Source organism: Tauraco erythrolophus, chromosome 3 (assembly GCF_009769465.1).
Source record: "Tauraco erythrolophus isolate bTauEry1 chromosome 3, bTauEry1.pri, whole genome shotgun sequence".
In the NCBI taxonomy this organism is placed as follows: Eukaryota; Metazoa; Chordata; class Aves; order Musophagiformes; family Musophagidae; genus Tauraco; species Tauraco erythrolophus.
The window spans coordinates 57,498,857-57,516,413 of NC_141467.1; positions in this window are offsets into that span (position 1 = coordinate 57,498,857).

The window sequence follows — 17,557 nt, forward strand, 5'->3', positions numbered from 1 at the left end:
TGTCCCCCAGTAAACCTGTGCTGAGGTAGTCTCTGGCTCTGAACGTCAAAGACTAAAGCTCCTGTCCAGGTCTGTGCTAAGAAAAAGCTCTTCTCTGTGATTCTGCTGATTCTCCTCCATCAGCTTCAGGCTATACTAATGAATTAATCTGCAAAAAGACTCCTTCACCCTCCTTGCCTGTCCCACGTAATGTAACCCTCACATACACGCTTTTGTGTGTGCATACGTGCACGGATGCACACAGAGACACACTTAAAGTGGATCATGTATGCTTGCTATATGTTATTAAATACAAATTTTTGAATTTGTGTTGGATTGCTTTGGTTTTCATGATTCCCAAAAAGAAAAATGACTGAAGAAAAGATTAAATGCCACGAGCTCTTTATTATTAAAGATGAGTGATGAAAAGGCTATCACATTGGGTCAAGGAGAGTAAAACAGGCACAAACTGCAAGTCTCCCCTTCCTTTTACTGAACAGATAACCTGCTAATTGTGCCAAATTGTGTCCTGATTTCCTGAGATGCTGAAGTAACTGGCTGCCTCTGGACTGACCATCCCACACTGCACCCCAGCTGCACCTGAACGCTGGACTGAAAGCAACTGGATTTGCGGGGCTGAGAGGCACAGTGCCACCTACCTACTGACTGTGATTAAGAATGTGGTTTCTTACACATCCATGTCATGAGGTGAAGACGAAAAGCCCTTAGCTGTCTTCAGTTACGGGTATTTTAGCGTGGAGTGCTGCTTAGAATGAAAAGTGGCAGATTAGACTTTCAAGCACCCTTTGACAATGAAGCTGAGAGTGCACTGAGGAATGCTAATACTGGAAAACTAGGAATATCTTGATTGTTAATTCTGCTGAAGTTAGCAGAGCAAAGCAGAAAGAAAGGAGGGTTTTTTTTTTCCTTTTCATAACCTCTAGGCTTCATAAATGCATCACACTTCCTTATTGTCAATTTGCTCAGGAAATCACTGCTGACATCTCACCGAAGAATTTATTATCTTTCCAGTCAGGCTATCTTTCACTTCTATTGAAGATTTCTTGGATTTTTACCAGCTTTAAATTATATTGAAAGTAGGCAGATGAACATTTAAATTAAAAGGTTAATTGAAACTGAAATATTGCACTGGCACAGTTAATTTGTTTCAGTTAAAATGTTTTTTAGTTTAATTGAATATTTACAGAACCAGAGCAACAGAAGTTGTGCATGTGTTTCCACACACACAAAAGTAAGTGGACTTCTATTCAAAAGGTAAATAGCCACTCATAACCCTTACAACCAGTAGTCTGCAAGAGTACATTTCCAAAGCAGGGAACGTTTTTCTGTAGCCAAAGGCCAAATTTTTTGTGATTTCCTGTCAGTCACCAGTTTCTTTTATGATTCTTTAGGATTTATGAGCACACTGAAGTCTTCAAAGGTGTCAAGAGAAAGAACTTATGTTGTAGAAATGCTTGGGCCAGCAGGCGCTGGTAAGGTCTTCTGCCTGACAGAAGATGACCCAAATATATGATTCTGTCTTCTTCTTTGTGGACTTTCTGAGACTGACCAGCAAGATCCTCATGAGGAAGTGTTGTTAGAGAAATCTGTCTGCTTTTCTTTTCCCTAATATCAGAGGGGTCAGGCTCTGCTGGTGACAGGAAAAGGAAACAGTGATTCCTTCTGGCTTTCCTGGAAGAAACCAGATCTCAGTTAGTTGGCTTTTCTAGGGTGCCTAATTTAACAGCTCAGTCAAATGAAGATTTTTTTTTTTTTCCTTTGAAAGAACTGTATTCCCAATCTAGGGGCCAAATTCAACAGCAATAGTAACACCAAAATTAAACTAATTAGATTTCGTCTGTATGAACACAAATGGTTTTTTAGACAGAGCAAGTGCTTGCAGTGTGTTCCAAGATAAGGAGTAACACATGTCATTCGGAATATGTTTAAACATGAAAAGTGTGCTTTAATTGGATTATTTTAAAGAAGTTTGTGTTTGAAAACATCTGAGCTTAATAAAAATGATACTGTGTAATTTCCTATTCAAAGAAATATTATGGCCCTAGATAGTAACACAAATGGATTTTTTTTTCAATATCTAATAGATAGACTATTTTAAACTCTACTTTATCCCCTGTATCAGTTTTCTGACAGGATTTCCATCATCAGGCTTTAGGCAATACACTTAAGCACCGAGTTCTTGAAACTATAGTAATTTTTAATTTTTACCAGTTAGACCTCATTGGCATTATGGCATTCAAACCTCTCTTCAGATTTTACTAGGTATTTTGCCCATTATAGCATCTGCCTCAGTTACACAGATGGATATGCTGGAACAGCATCATACCAAAACCACCCAGTTTGTGACAACTGGGAAGGGTGCTTTTATCCCTCGACATGATTTTGTGAGTTTGTGCATTTTAGCGGCACTGCAGGAGAGGAGATAGTAGGTAGTCTTGGGCAACAAGGTGGACACGAAGGTCAGGATGCCTTCTGTTTCACTGGAAGTGTGGCCGTAGCTCTCCTCAAAGAGTATTATCTCACCCTATAACTAACTCTGTCAGTTCTGAGCAACTTAAATGTGCTACCTCGTGTGGCTTAAGAAGCAAAGCCTAGTCCTTTGGCCTCTAATCAAAAGAGTTACTGTTTGATTTTGATCATCTTTTGTCAGCTGTTCTCTGTTCTCCTCGTGCAGTGCACACACAGCTCCCACATCAGCAGGCACCCAGCAGATGTGAGGTCCGCAAATGCTTCTCTGGTGCACTACTTCAAAATGATGTGTTATTCACAAGTAGGCTGACCAAAAATACCTGTTCTTTGGGTTTTATTCCGTGAGCCTAGTGTGTTTGTTCCATGTTAGAAGTGTAACTGTCGACCTCTGAAAACTCTGTATGCAAAGGTACAACTCAGTGTCTTCAGTGGGCTTTGAAAATACTTCCAACACCTTAGTGTGAAGGACACTGACAGGTACACCTTAGCTTCCAGGCTGTGTATTCACCGTGTTTCCTTTCTCCTCTGGTATTCTTACTGCCTTCCCTTGTCTGCATCGCCACTCCCTTCTCTCCCATCTGTCCTGTTCCTCCTCCATCCTCACTACATATATGCACTTTTTTGCTTCTGTTGTGCTATTCCTTGGAGCAGACTCACATTTTCTAACTGCCAGATGCTCTCTCTTCAAATCCGTCCTTTAACATTTATGCAAGGAATCTCTTTTTCTAGCTCTTATCACCAATAATCCGTGTTTCTTTTCACTGTCTTTGTTTCTGTGTGTCTTGTCTTCTGTTTGTCCTGTCTTTGGTGGAAAGTTTTTCCTGTATTCACGAGGCACTGGTTACCTGTTCAATTCTTGGTGAACATTGATTGTCATCAGCATTGTGGCTGCAGTTATGTTTACACTTTGCATAGGGCCAATTGCTGGTGTTATTCAGAAATATTAATTGGACTTCACCCACACTCATTCATATTGTTGCTTTGTGCCTGATAAAACAACCTACTCGTGCTCTACGTGTCTGATTGAAACGAGGCATTGCCAGAGCCCAGCACCTACTTGTTGCCAGCCAGGGGAAAAGTGCTGAAACTGAACTGCTTTCCCTCTGGTAGACCTTTCCCATAATGAAGCCCACACCACTCCTGAAGAGGAGCTATTCTCAGGAGAGGCTGTGAGCAAATTGTGCGCCTTGATCCACCTGCCCTCTAGTTTACATGGTTGCCTTGTGTGCACCACTGGGCTGCCTGGTGGTAGCAGCTTCTCCAGATGGCCCACCGGGCTACCAAGCAAGTTTTGAGGTGTCAGCATTGTTTGCCTTCCGTCCTGATCTGGAAGGTGACCTTTGGAGGTGTGGAGGGCTGTGGCACCAGGTCTGGACTCTTGTCCGTAGGGAAGGCTGTCAAAGGGTGGTAGGGGCATACCCTACAGTTGTGTAATACTTGTTTCTGAAGTACCCCTATGTGCTTGTGTACTAAAGACTTGGAAACTCCTTCCCTAACTGCTGAGATAATGTGAAATTGGGAAACAAGTGTGGTTTCTGCAACTTGAACACTGAACAATGATCTTTGGAAAAGAAAATCTGTGGGTGAATGAGAGAACATGATGGTGGCGAACATGATGGTGGGGGATCATGAGCACAGAGACAGGGGACTACCTGCTTGTAAAAGAAGAAACCTCTTACAGCTGCGCCATGTGTAAGGATATGAAAACAGCTCCTACCGTGCCTTCTTTTTTATGTTGTTACTGCACCTCACTGCTGAGTCTCCTGTTCAGAGTGATTTTATTACAGTGTTATATTAAATGTGGGAAAATGGAGTAATCCTGAGCCATGATTAGAAGCTGAAGAAGGAGGATGTTTTAAGCTAGCCATTAGTAAGGCTTTTTTCTCTCAGTTGACAATGTAAAAATCTGTAAATCACATAAATAACTTAAAAGACTAAAAGCAGAATGAAATAATTGTTCATTTTGGGTCAGGTTTTGATTTTTAAGAGCCTAAGTGTAATTATTCTGGCACAAGGGACCTTCTAATGGTTTTAAAGCAAACAGAGCTGGCTGCAATTGGAAGGCTTGTGCCTTCAAACCAGCAAGCACGCTGGACTGGACAAAGCAGTGAGGCAGAGTTCCATGAACCAGAGCATCACCAGCTCAGACTCTGCGCTGGGTCTGGGTTGTTGAAGGCTTGGGTAAGTGTAACAGCTTTCCAGCTGTCAGGGTAAAAAAGATTATTCACCTCCATTTTCTTTAAATGCCTGGGTTTATGATTATATGCTAAACTGCTTGTTTTACAACAGAAGTAAGAGTTCTAAGCCAAAACTGAAGAGGAGGATCTTCCTTGCAGGGGAAATGGTGGCTCAACACACTTGGACCGTGTATGGCCACTTGTGTGTTCTTTGCGGGGCTTTTTTTCCAACCTGCTCTCTGCTTCTCAGTTAAACAAGGGGCACATCTCAGCATGTTTAACTGAGCTGCATAGTGCAAGAGAAGTGATTTAAAACTACTGAAATTGTAAGAGCCTTTTTTGGTAAGGCAGAGAATCTATCAGGCAGGTGCAGAAATAGATCTTGCAGTTCAGAAGTAGGTTTTGAATAGCAGAACATCCCAGGCCCTTAAGTTTTGGGCAAAGTTCAAAAAAGTCCTTCCAGAAAGCCAATTCAGAATTCATCCAGGCCATTCTGTTTCCATTAGTCTATCTAAAGCTTCGGAAAGAAGAGGGAGTTTAATCAGCTGTCCACCAGTACAATTAGTATTAGCTCAGAAAATTTTCCTTGGTTTGGGTTGTGACTTAACAATGTAGAGAACAGCTACAGATCTGGGAATAGTGAAACAAGGAGCAGAAAGTGCTTTTGCTCCCCTTTGCTAAGATCACATCTATATATTTTGAATTCTTACCAAAACTCAGGATCATCCAAAGTTGTAAACCGAATAAGGACAACGTTGCAATAATCTTGATAGTTTGTAAATAAATGATATTAAATTTTCTGTTTACTTGAAATGCCCTGCCCTTGTCCATAAAACCAAAGTTTTATGTGTAAATTATAATTTCTAATAGAAATAAAATGCTCTACATGGGTATTTTGAATTGAATGCTACCACATGGGACAATATGTGTCTTCGTTGTGATATTTCTGATCCTGAGATCACTGTTAACCCAGGATATTAATATTGTGCTATTGCAACTGTCGGAAGGGGATAGTAAAATACTGAAGTCCCATTCCAGTTTCTGAAACTCTGATCTTTTATGGAAGTAATACCAGGGCTGTAACTGGATTCTACTTGGGAAAATGCTGATCCATCATCACTTCTGCTACAGCTGGTCAAATGCAGAGAGGTCCCACTGCTCTGCTGGAGTCAGAACAGACTGTGACTCTGTTGTCTTCAACATATTCCATCTGGCTTTTGCAGCTCCTTGCAAAGGGCAGAACCACGTGAGCTACTGATAATTAGAGTCCTGTCCCTTTAAATTCCTGTTGTGTCTGACGAAAAATTGATATGTGAAAACACCTCCAGGCCAGGAAGAAGAGTTTAAGTGGGTATGTCTGCATTTTAAAATAACTTTCTTTTCCCCCATCGTGACTTATTGCATTAAAATAACCAGTATTTTAAACCTCTCTCTTCTGGGAGTGTCCCATGCAATCTCTTGTGCCTTTTCATCCTCTCTTCTATATTCGCTGTTGGGTAGATACACTTTTCCTATGAGCTAAGGATAAGGTGGCTAATGGATAGATTACTTTCATTGGAATCGGTGACTGAAATTATTACATCAGGGTCATTAGGTTGATTTCCTATCTTTGTAAAACAGCATATAATTTTAAATCTAAAATTATCTAAAGTGGATAAAGATGTGGAAAAAATAAGCTGATATAATGATGTCTAAAATCTCCCATCAGTGAGTATGCCACATCTGCCACTTAAGGCTGAAGAAGATTGTGTCATTTTTAACAAATGCCACCTTTTGCATTGAGAATCTTACAGTAACTAAAGAACAGAAGTGACTGTTGATCCAAACATTGCCATCATTCATTGCTTATCAATTGTTGTTTCTGATGTTGCTGTTCTGTTGTCTTGGTTCTCCCTTGATTGTGAATCTGTTCACATTACAATTTAACCTTGCAGCATTCTAATTTTAACACTGCAACAATACAAAATAGACAAACATACAGACTAGACTCAGTGTTTAAAAGATGATGTTTATTTTCATTGCCCAGCTTGATTTTTGGGGGGAGAATGAGAACTCTTCCTTTGTGAAAGGCAGACACCTAATGGACATCTTACAACATCTCCAGAAATATAAGTATCCTAAATCACAGGTTGCTTTTGAAAGCACAAGCCATTACAGCTAAAATTAAACATAGGTAAAATCCTGGCAAAATTTACTTCATTGTCATTGAAGTCAATGAAAACCTTTCCTTTGATTTAAGTGGAACTGGGATTAAACTCTGTATTTTATATAGAAGATTAAGAGCTTTTACTTTTTTCACATGCAGACATATGCACTCTTTCTTTTCCCTTTTCTACTCTAAATGTACTGTGCTGGAAAAGAGCCACTTAAAAGTTCACAACCTTTAGGAAAGACGGCATGCCAGCAGCGGAGGAGCATTAATCGGTGCAGGCCAAGCATGGCTGCGTACGTCAGCCTGTGCCTTTAGTTCCCAAACGAGAGGGTATTTCACTTGACAAGGCTGCAGCTAAAAAACTCCAGGTAGATTTCAACAGGCTTCAACTCCCAGTCTTAAAAGGAGAAGTTTCAGATATTTTTACTGAGGCTTTCGAGTTCAGTGCAAGACCTTACCTTTTCTGTAAGACGGTGTGTAGGCTGCATTTGGGAAAGTGTATTGTTATAGAAACTTAAAATAATGTACTGGATATCAACTCAAGGGAGTAAGTCTGCAGCAAGCTAAGCCAGTACTCAGAGTAAATGGCTTCTGACTTTTAAAAGTGTTTATTTCCACAGACAGATGTTAGTTTTGCCCTTTCTCTATGTGACAGAAATCTGAGGAGCAGGGGCTGGTGTCAAGTCTCTTGTTCCAGGTGTTGATCCTGAGAGAGATCGCCTGGGGCCTCCCAGCAGTGGAGCAAGTACTATTGCATTTTACAGTGGCCGTCCTTAAGGAAGAAGCAGGGCTTGTACCAGGATACCATGTTTTCAAAATAAAATTTGCAGTGTTTGTTCCAGCCAAGAGAAATTTGCCACAATATTTTCCTCCAGTACTCATGGTAACTCTGGCCAGGAGCCCTGAAATGCAGATCTCCCTAAGTATTTGCTCTTCATCATTCAGGGCAAAACTTTAGCCCAGCCCGTGAAAAAAAACTAAAACCTTTATTTTAAGGAGCGAACATCTACTTTCTCACACAGTTATCTGCCTGGAATACAAGAGAACTGTTTGCTGAGAAAGAAAGAAAAAAAAAGACATTTTTCCTTTTAAAGTCATCCTGTAAAAAGGATGAGAAGTGTACGCTAAAATCCCTTTCTTTCCAAATCTGTATTTTTTCCCCATAAATATCAGCACGAACTGATGCATATACTGAAGTTTGTGTTTGTTGCAGATAGATCCATGACTTCAAGAACAAGTAAAACACCTTTGTACCAGGACAGAGACGGTCCAGATGCTGTATCTTGCCTGGAAGGATGGGAAATCTATGTAGAAATCTTTTTCATGGATAAGGATATAGCAGAAAAAATTATTCTGAGTAGCTGTTGCCCCCAGGAAGCTTAAAAAGTATGATTTTCGAAGGTTTTCTATCCCATATAGTTCAGGTGTTGCCTGTTTTGCAATCAGTGTTTGCAATGCTGGGGAAACATATAAAACAAACTTACTTTTATCCTGATGTAACCAAATGTGTGCAGATGCGATCTCTGTTTGTTTGGTGTGCATGAGGAGAATGAGAACATCTTTTCTTTGGACATTTGAGAGAGTACTGTATTTGGTTTTTTTTCTAATCCTTTGCCATATCAAAAACTGAGCAGTCAGAACAAAGATTATGTGATGTGTCTTTTTGATCCTAGCAAATACATTATTCATGTCTGATAAGGTGCCTTTTTTTTTTTTTTTAAATTTTTGTACCTAGCTATTTTGTAGAAATTTTAGAGGTGAACAGAAAGCATTCTCTTATGAAGCACTGGGTTTGGTGCTCAGCATTCTTCCTCTTCAGAGTAGCTCACGTAAAACTGTTCCAGGATCTGAGTTTCTGGCACTGTTCAAGAATTCAGCTCATTTCATGAACTGTTGCTGGCAGATGCACCAACTTCCAGGGGCTTAAAAACATTGATTCTCCAACTCTTTATTTTTTAAGTGCCTTAGTTTATCATTTTATATGTATATATTTTTACGGTTTTAGAAATCTATATTCTTACAAAATTCTGAAGTGATTTCTAGTCTCCCTTTCAAGACAGTGACACCATTTCAGTCAGTACAATTCCAGCAGATCATTCTGAAATGATCTGCTGAAATGTGGCTATTTGTGTCTTAACCTGGAGTATTTTTCTTATATAGCTAATATGATTGTAAAAAATGTGAGTTGGTTTTCTTCCTAATGCGAGATCCTAGATGAAAATAAAGTTTGAAGGGATCTTGTGAGTTTTTTGACCTTATTAATGCTGCAGGTTATTTATAGCTCCATGACTGCTATGTTAAAACCTTCGCGGGCAGACTGACTCTATCAGAAACTGCGTATTTGAAAGACTTTCAGGGTTGCTGCTACTTCAGAGCAGGATCTGCTCCACTTTGCTCACGGACCCTTTGGGGCTTCTGCTCTGGGAAGCCCTGCTAATGTAGCTAGCTCATACGACTGACATGTATATGCTTACCTCCAGAAGTGCTACTCTATAGTATTTTATTACCTCATCCAAATCTCTGTGATGTTGTGCATTAGATGATGCAACCTTAAATAGCTTGTTGCTGATATAGTGAGGAATGACTGGCACTTGATACAAACAAATCTCCTGGCGTTGGAGATTGCCAATGGAAATCCTTTCAGTGTTTCTCCTCAGCTGCAGAAAAATGATGTGTACACAAGAAACACCATCAAAAAGCCTTTTTTTGCCAAATATTCCAACACTTTACAGCATGTAAGTCTGTTCCAAGCAAAGGTATTTGTCCTCTCTAGCGGCTATACAAATAGGATTGAGTGGCAAAATTGTAAATAAAATAAATAAAATTTTAAGCAACTGGAGAAAAAGCCTGTCTGGGTCTTTCAAGTCCCCTTTTCAACTCATTTGTGTTGTAAAACCACATTTCCACAGGCTTGCTTAGAACCAGGCCTGCAGCTAAATATTTACCCAATAGATTTTGTTAAATCTCGTTCAGTGCCTCTGGAAATGAATTCACACCTTTAATTCCTAAATACCTTTTGCCTCTGGGCATCTATAGTGAAATGCAGGTATTAGAAGAGCTGAAATAGAGTTGAGATAACTCATAACCTGAGTCAATAGGCAATGAATTGAGAAGGCAGAATGATCCTTTGTCTCTCCAGGGTTTGGAAATGGAAATTTTCAAGCTGAAGAGCCAAGCTAGGGTATTTCAGGTCCTTCAGGTGGTGCTTAAGAAGGATTTTCAGTTGTGTTGTCAGACTTCTTGTGCCCTCCAGGGCAGCTCCAGCCCTTCCCAAGTTGGATCTCCTGGAGAGAAAGCCATGCGCATGGGGAGGTGCCACCACCTCCTGCAATAGTGGGAGAGGTGAAGAGGAAAGGCAAGCCCTTCTGTGGGAAATCAGCAGCAGCACATGATGACGACCCACACAGCTGGGTCTACAACTGGAGCATGAAAGACACTATCTTCCTGGAATTGCCTTCGTCAGGTGAGAAGAAAAAGCCCTGCTCAGCTCAGACAGCCTCTCCAAGACCCTCAGCCCTGCATCGGATTGTATTCAGTCTCCCTGACAGAACAGGCTAGACATAGGTTGGTAGGAGCGAAGGGTTGACCACTCACCCCACCAAAAGCTGTATCATATAATCCCACCAGTTTTTCTTGGGCTGCTCAGTGTGTTACACTGTGTTAACTCATCTCGCCTCTTAGTCCTGTCCCTTTTGTTCACAGTCCTCATTCTGCTCTGCCAAAACGCGTTTGCTCCTTCCACTGACTTTGCACAGGTCTGTCTTGTGCCTGCCTGGGATCCTACTACACAGGACTCACCTGGTTTCCTGATGCAGAGCCCCACCTCTGACCATGCCTAGACCTGGGCTTGTTACACTCTTGCTCTCAGGTTTCTGATCCTGAATGCTTTTGACTTGGCTAGCTGGCTGCAATTCAGTTCCTAGCTCCTCGAAGCTGATATCTCGTGTTATTGACTTGTGATGGTACAGCAAGGCTGACCGTTGTTTCTTCTTCCATCACGTAGGTTTTTCTTTCTCCTTTGCATATTGCAAAGGTCTTCTCCAAAGGCCAAGGTGGGAGAGTGGACAGCATTCTCTTGCAGAGCACTGGGCGAGTGTACCCCTGTCCTTGGGCAGGTTTATAATCTGAGAAGGGGAAGAATTTGCCCCAGGAAGTTCTGCTATTTTGGAGTTCTGCCTGTAGCTCAAGCACCTTGTAAAAAGTACCAGTTAATTTAGCCCAGTCCAAAAAAAAACACCTGCCAGAACTTCTTTTAGTAGAAGATGAAAAACATCTAAGGAGGCACTTAAGCCTTTGACGTTTGTTCAACATGAGTAAGAGGTCTGAGCCTGGTGCCCAAAATCCAGCCGTGCAGTTTACTCCCTTCCTTTGCTCTCTATTTGCACTGCAGGCTGTTAACACTGTCGCTGATCAGTCTGCTGTATGACATCATAACTTTGTGATATAACACAGGAGAAGTCTGAGAAGTCAAAAGTCAATATACGCAAACAGATGGTTTGGGAGACAAAGGAAAAAAGAAAGGTAATAGTGAAGGCACAGAGAGCAATGGGAGAATAGGATGTGACTACTGAGCTAGTCTATTTTAAAGGGTGTATGTTTAATGAACTAAATTATGAAATATGTAAGAGGAAAAAACATCTATATATAACTGGGGAATGGAAGATAAACCTCTGCTGATAAAACTACTACATGCTGTTTTATACCGTCTGAGAGTCCCATCCAGAAACACTTCTGGAGTCTCCATTTCACCTCATTGAAAATACAGTGTTGGGCCTGCACTACATATTTCAAAGATTTATTGGGATAGTTTTAAAAGCCACAGACTGTAGGGCACTCACCACATCTCTTAAGAGACTGTCTACAGCCTAATACATCTTTCACTTCAGAGTTCTGCTGTTGAGATCGGACATTTTCTGTGTTTAAATATTCCTTTTATTCCTAATTAAACCCTGTACATCACACCTAATAATTCTCTTCTTGACACGAACAGCAGATAGCTATTTTATTTCCAGCTCATCAGCATTTGACAAAACTGTATATATTTGATGTTATTCTCTTCCCAGAAATCAGACCCTCCGGTCTCCACCCCCTGAGTATTTCCCCATCTCTCCTTCTCTCTCCTTCCTCTCTGTCAATAGCTTCCAGACAACTTGGTGCCTAAACCAGGGTGTAATACTTGAGTGTGGTTGAACGAGAGCCAAATGAAGGGAGAAGGTCTCTTGCCTCCTGCTCTGATGTGATGCATTTGATAAGGCGGACCAAAAATACTCAGAAGAACATTAGGCGTGGTCTCAGAATTAAGCAAATAACACCTGAGGTGCGAATGCACTTATTCTTGTTTGCAAATATCATTAAGCAGCTTGGCTCAAATCTGCTCATTACCAACTTCAACAACTTCAATTTAGGTGCCTCTGGACCAATTTAAGGATCAGCTCCAACTACCACCAGCGTTCCAGTTGGACATGGTTTTGTCAAGGCGATGGTGTGGCACTTCTGACTAACATGGACTTCTCCTCAGTTTCACTTTCTGTTGTCCTCTGAAGTAAACTGGTCAGCTCTTTGAAAGCAGTTGTTCGGCATGCAACCAGAGCATCACACCGGCGAGCTGGCTGCTGGTGCAGCAGAGGGCTGGTGACACACAGTGCCTCTGAGAGTGGAGGCGGTCAGTAGCTGCCTGCTGGTCATAATTTCCCAGGAAAATGTGCCTCTCACCTGTGACAGTCAATTCAAGTACATTTTCATGTCAAAATCCAAGCCTAGCGAGGTTACTGCTCTCTGAGAGGATTCATGTAGTCCTCTGGCTCTTGTGGTCCAATTTGCAGTGCCCCTGCAGTAGCCACGGATACCCCAGCAGCTTTGGCTGCTGTGGTATGTGGTTACGGGTGGTCAGTACCTGATACTGAATGTATCAGTACGTTTGATCTGCTCAGAACCAAAACATTTCACATAAAAATTAGCTTGTAACAGTTTGTATTGGTACTCTGTCGCTCAGAATATATCTCACCTCGCAAGCTGTTGGAGGCCCTAACGCTCTGTGCTTTTCTGTAGAGTGTCTCTTTGTTTTCACACTGACCATCCATTCCCCTTCTTCTGTTGACTGTGAGCCTTTCTGATGGTCGATGACTGCTGATTTGGTGACCAGTCTTTGTGAGACACCTGTGTAAGTGTTGTGGGTCTTGGAAACGGCATCTTCACAGCTGGGAGTTCAGTGATTGCTCTACGGGGTGGTTTTTGAGGCGGTTCACCTAGAAATGCTGCGTTGTGTGGTCTTTGAAAAAAAACTCTTACTAAGTGCAACTGTGACATGAGGACAGGAAAATCCTTATTCATTCGTTGAATAGCCTCACTGAAGTCCATAGCAGTTCTCCCATGGTAAAAAACTATCCTGCATAGGTGAAGACGTTGGCTTGAGACCAATAATTCCTCTCAGCAATGGGAGACATACAGCATGTAAAACATTAATCTTCCGTTACAGCTTTATGTGTGCACTCAAATGTAAACTGTTGGTTTTGAAATAAATGTATGTAGAATCATAGAATCATAGAATGGCATAGGCTGGAAGGGACCTTAGAGATCATCTAATCCAACCTCCCTGTCATGGGCAGGGACGCCTCTCAACTAGATCAGGCTACTCAAGGCTCCGTCCAACCTGGCCTTGAACACCTCCAGGGAGGGGGCATCCACAACTTCTCTGGGCAATTTATTCCAAAGTCTTACCACCTTCATACTGAAGAATTTCTTCCTAAGATCTAATCCAAATCTGTTCTCCTTCAACTTAAACATTTCCCCTTGTCCTATCAGTGGACACTCTTGTAAAAAGTCCCTCCCCAGCCTTCCTGTAGGTTCCCTTCAGGTATTAGGTCCCCCCGAAGTCTTCTTTTTTCAAGGCCTCAGCAGAAAAAGAAGGAAAATGAGACCTTTGCAAAGGAAGGAGGTATTGAAAAATTAGTTTGAGGAAGCTTAGTCTTTGGTGGAACCTGACAGAAGCACTTACAGATGTAAAGTGCCATGTGACCGTGTGTTGACTGTTTTGGCACCTCTTGTAACCTGTCATTAATGTTACAAAAGTCATTTTTCCACAACAGTTGATGCATTCTGTGCATCCTAGAGAAATGCTTGTGTAGGAGCGTGTCTTCTGTCTTGAGTACACTGAGATGAGTGTTTCTAAGAAGCTATCTACTTCGTTTTACATGAAGAAAAATCTCTTTTAACAACTGTTTGGGGTTTTCAAAGCGCATCAGGAATCTTTGCAGCCACAGCTGTCAGTTTGATTAGCTGTACTTCTTTTGGGCTTTCCTATGCTCCCCTTAGCTTTCTTCACATTCCCTCCTCGCCATGGGAAAGGTAAATTCAGGACACTGAAATTTCTCCAGATGAAAGTCTGCTTACAAGTATATTTCTACCAGCTGAAATGTTTATGTTGCATTGGAGGAATTTTTATAACCTAAATGTTCTTTCACAATATAATTAATACTGGTTTATTTAAAGTGTTCCTCTTCAAGCATATTTTGCGTATACACCAGTAACTCGAGTTTAGCAGGGTCCAACCAGTGTTAGAGACAATGTGCATATCAGAGAGGAAAGAACAGGATCAGTGGATTATACGTAGCAGCCTGTTTCTGCTGTGTCCATTTCCAAGCATCACCAGCCATTGTCCTTGCATTCAATATTTCAAGCATTAGCTTTCTATTCTGGCTTAGCATATAAGACTATTTGCTATATAATTATATTGTATTTCATTTTCTTCTGTACACTATTGTAATAATGATATTGTCTAATAAAATAATGTCATATTTTAATTAGATTAAAAGTAATTTGGTATATTAGATTTTTTATTTGAGAAAATAAACTAGCTGATAGTGCACATCAAGCTGTCATTTTTTTTGTTTGCATTTGCTTTCATTTCCTGTTGTCCTTTACCTGTTGAAATGAGTGGGTTTTTTCTTGGATTGTTTTAAGTTATTACAGCCCTTCACAGTCTTATGTTTAACATATTGATGTTGTAGTGGGGACATAAGATGCCTGACTTAGTAGTTATCAAATGGATAGTTTTTCAAAAATTCCTGCTGTTAATAAATAGCTACATCTTATTAATCACTGAAATGATTTAACTAGACTAATGTGAAAGGGTATGGTAATATTGTGTGAAAGTAGTCCAGCAATGGGAGGCGTAAATTTGCTGTGAGGCAAAGACAGAAAACATTTGCATCAAAGACAGTTCTGTAACAGAAAAGCTTATGTTAACCTTCTGTGGTGGGATACTTGAGGAATAACCAGTGATGTATGAACTGATATAAAATGTAGTTCTTTTCGCAGTTCACTTTTATAAGAGTGTCCTGAATAGCATCTCAACATACATCCAAATAATGGAAGAGGAGAAGAAAGGGGAAAAGATTCTTGTGTGCTTCTTACACCCTTCTCTTTAATTCTTTAATTCCTTTTGCTTTCCAAGTGGCCTCAGTACTCTGTAAACTTCCATATCACATATGGAGGAGGTATGTTCTCTGTTAGATACATCGCTGCACATGACTAAAGCTTATCTTATGTTGGGAGATATCCTGACTCCCCCTTGAAGTGCCATTTCCAGGTACATTCCCTTTTATATGCACTGTTTGTGGGCTGTCCTTTTTGTTAGACATTTATTAAGGACTAAACAGAGGAACATTTGAGCCCAGTTCAGCAGTTCATTCTTCTTCAGCTGAGCACTTGATCAGCACAATGAAATTCAAACATATGCTTTGAGTCCAGTGTGTGTGTAAAGGCTTTGCAGAACAAGGACAGGTTAAAAAAAGCTTCCGTTGAACTGGAGCCCATCTGACTTTGCCTTTCCTGTGCGTTCACCATTAGAAGACTCAGAAATGTTTGTATTGGCTTGTAATTTCTTGTCACTTACTTAAGTTTTTTACCAATTTTGACATCTCATTGCTTGTATTTTTTTCTGCTGTTTCTTCTGTTACCACTTGGTACTGCCAGCCTACCTGTTCTGTTTCTCTTGGATTTGATGATTGTGTTGCTGTACTGCTTAAGTGATTATTCATGGGTATGCAGGCAGACAGTTATGGAATGAGAATGTACAGACGCTGATTTTAATCATTCTGACTTTGGGATAGCATCTTAACCAAATATCTTGAGGACTGAACTATTATAGCTAAGACTGCCAAGTAAAATCATTTTAACAATGCACGTGGAACTTGTTTTCCCACCACAAACTTAGAGACTTAGACGTGTGTCCTTCAGTGTGATCTGGTACTTGAAAACAGAGTTAAAAGGAACAAGTTGGCATCTGCCTTAAAAGAATCTTCAGCTGAATGCAGCCACCAAAATGATCAAGTTGTATCACTTTTATCCAAGCCATCAGGCTACTCACAGAAGGGATATGGCCAAGTAAAAAAGAGAAAATCTCCCATTTCTTTATTCCCTGACAATACCTAATTGCTAAAAATGCCTTCTTCGGATATTAATTAGATCAGCCTGTAGGCAGCTCTTACTTGCATTAAGGATCTGATTTCTCTCTGCATGAGATTCATACAGACTCAGTAATCAAAGCTTTTTTTGTCTCAGAAGGTATACTTAACCCACATAGGCTCATAAATTCATTAATTCCCATCCTAGTGCCGTTCTTCTGTTCTAGTGCCTGCTCTCACTGAACTTTAAGACAAATTAAGAGCTACCTCTATGAAAGAATATATGTGAACAATTTCATCAGTGCCTCATCATCTTTTCATTTATAATTTATTTTCCACCTTTCTCCCAATTAGATCTAGAGAGACGTGGATTTCCATGGGAATGTTTTTACAGATTCTGGATGTTAGCTGTGTTGTTTAGATATAATTCAGACTACTTTTTTCATGAATCTATTTGTTATAGTATTTCAGAAAATTAAAAAGTGGAAAAAGACCAACAGGGTCTATTTCAGGCATAAAGATGAAAAAGTTCTTCTTGGTTCTCAGTGGAATAATGGAAAACTCTTCTTAGCTGATAAGCTTTTTTAAACTTCTCTAAATCAATGACTATTCAATTAATTGTTTGATCAGGTAAGGTGGTGAAAGCCAACAACTTCTCTCTTAACTAATTTGTTAGACTACCCAACACCACTTGGTTTTAGTGAAAGATTTTCACAGTACATGCAAAGGAGCTTAATAATTTCAGCATCCTGGGGATGTGTCTTCTCCCACAGCTACCATTTGGTTTATTTAGATGTTTTTATAATTCTAAGGAGATGAAAGTACCTACTGTCCTACAGCAAATAATCATCAAATCCCTATTTACAACAACTGACAACTTATATTATTAAAATTGGCAGAAGCCAGGAAATGCTTCCCAACACAATTGTATCACTGACAGCTTACTCAAATGAATTTGGGTTTAATTATGGCAGCACAAAAAGAACTGAAAGGTCCCTTTGACTAAGTGGGATTTTAATTATATGTGAAATCCTACAGCCTCCTTTGTGTCTCTACAATGGCAAATAAAGAGACCTGAGAGAAGACCAGAGTACCAAAGTATCCAAGTATCAATTACATGCTTCCTGTGATAAAGTCCTTGTAACTTTTTATCCTTGATTTTCTTTACAGTTTTCCCTATGAATTATTCTTTGACTAATCAACTGAAAGAAGTAGAATTGCAAATTTGAGTGTTTAAAGATGATCAATACTTTATTGATCATGTTTTTTAGAAAAATGATTTTTAAAAACCTTTCATGTGTTGAAGGAAAAACTATAGTTTGAGTGAAATCCAGGTCCGTGATGAGGGCATGGCA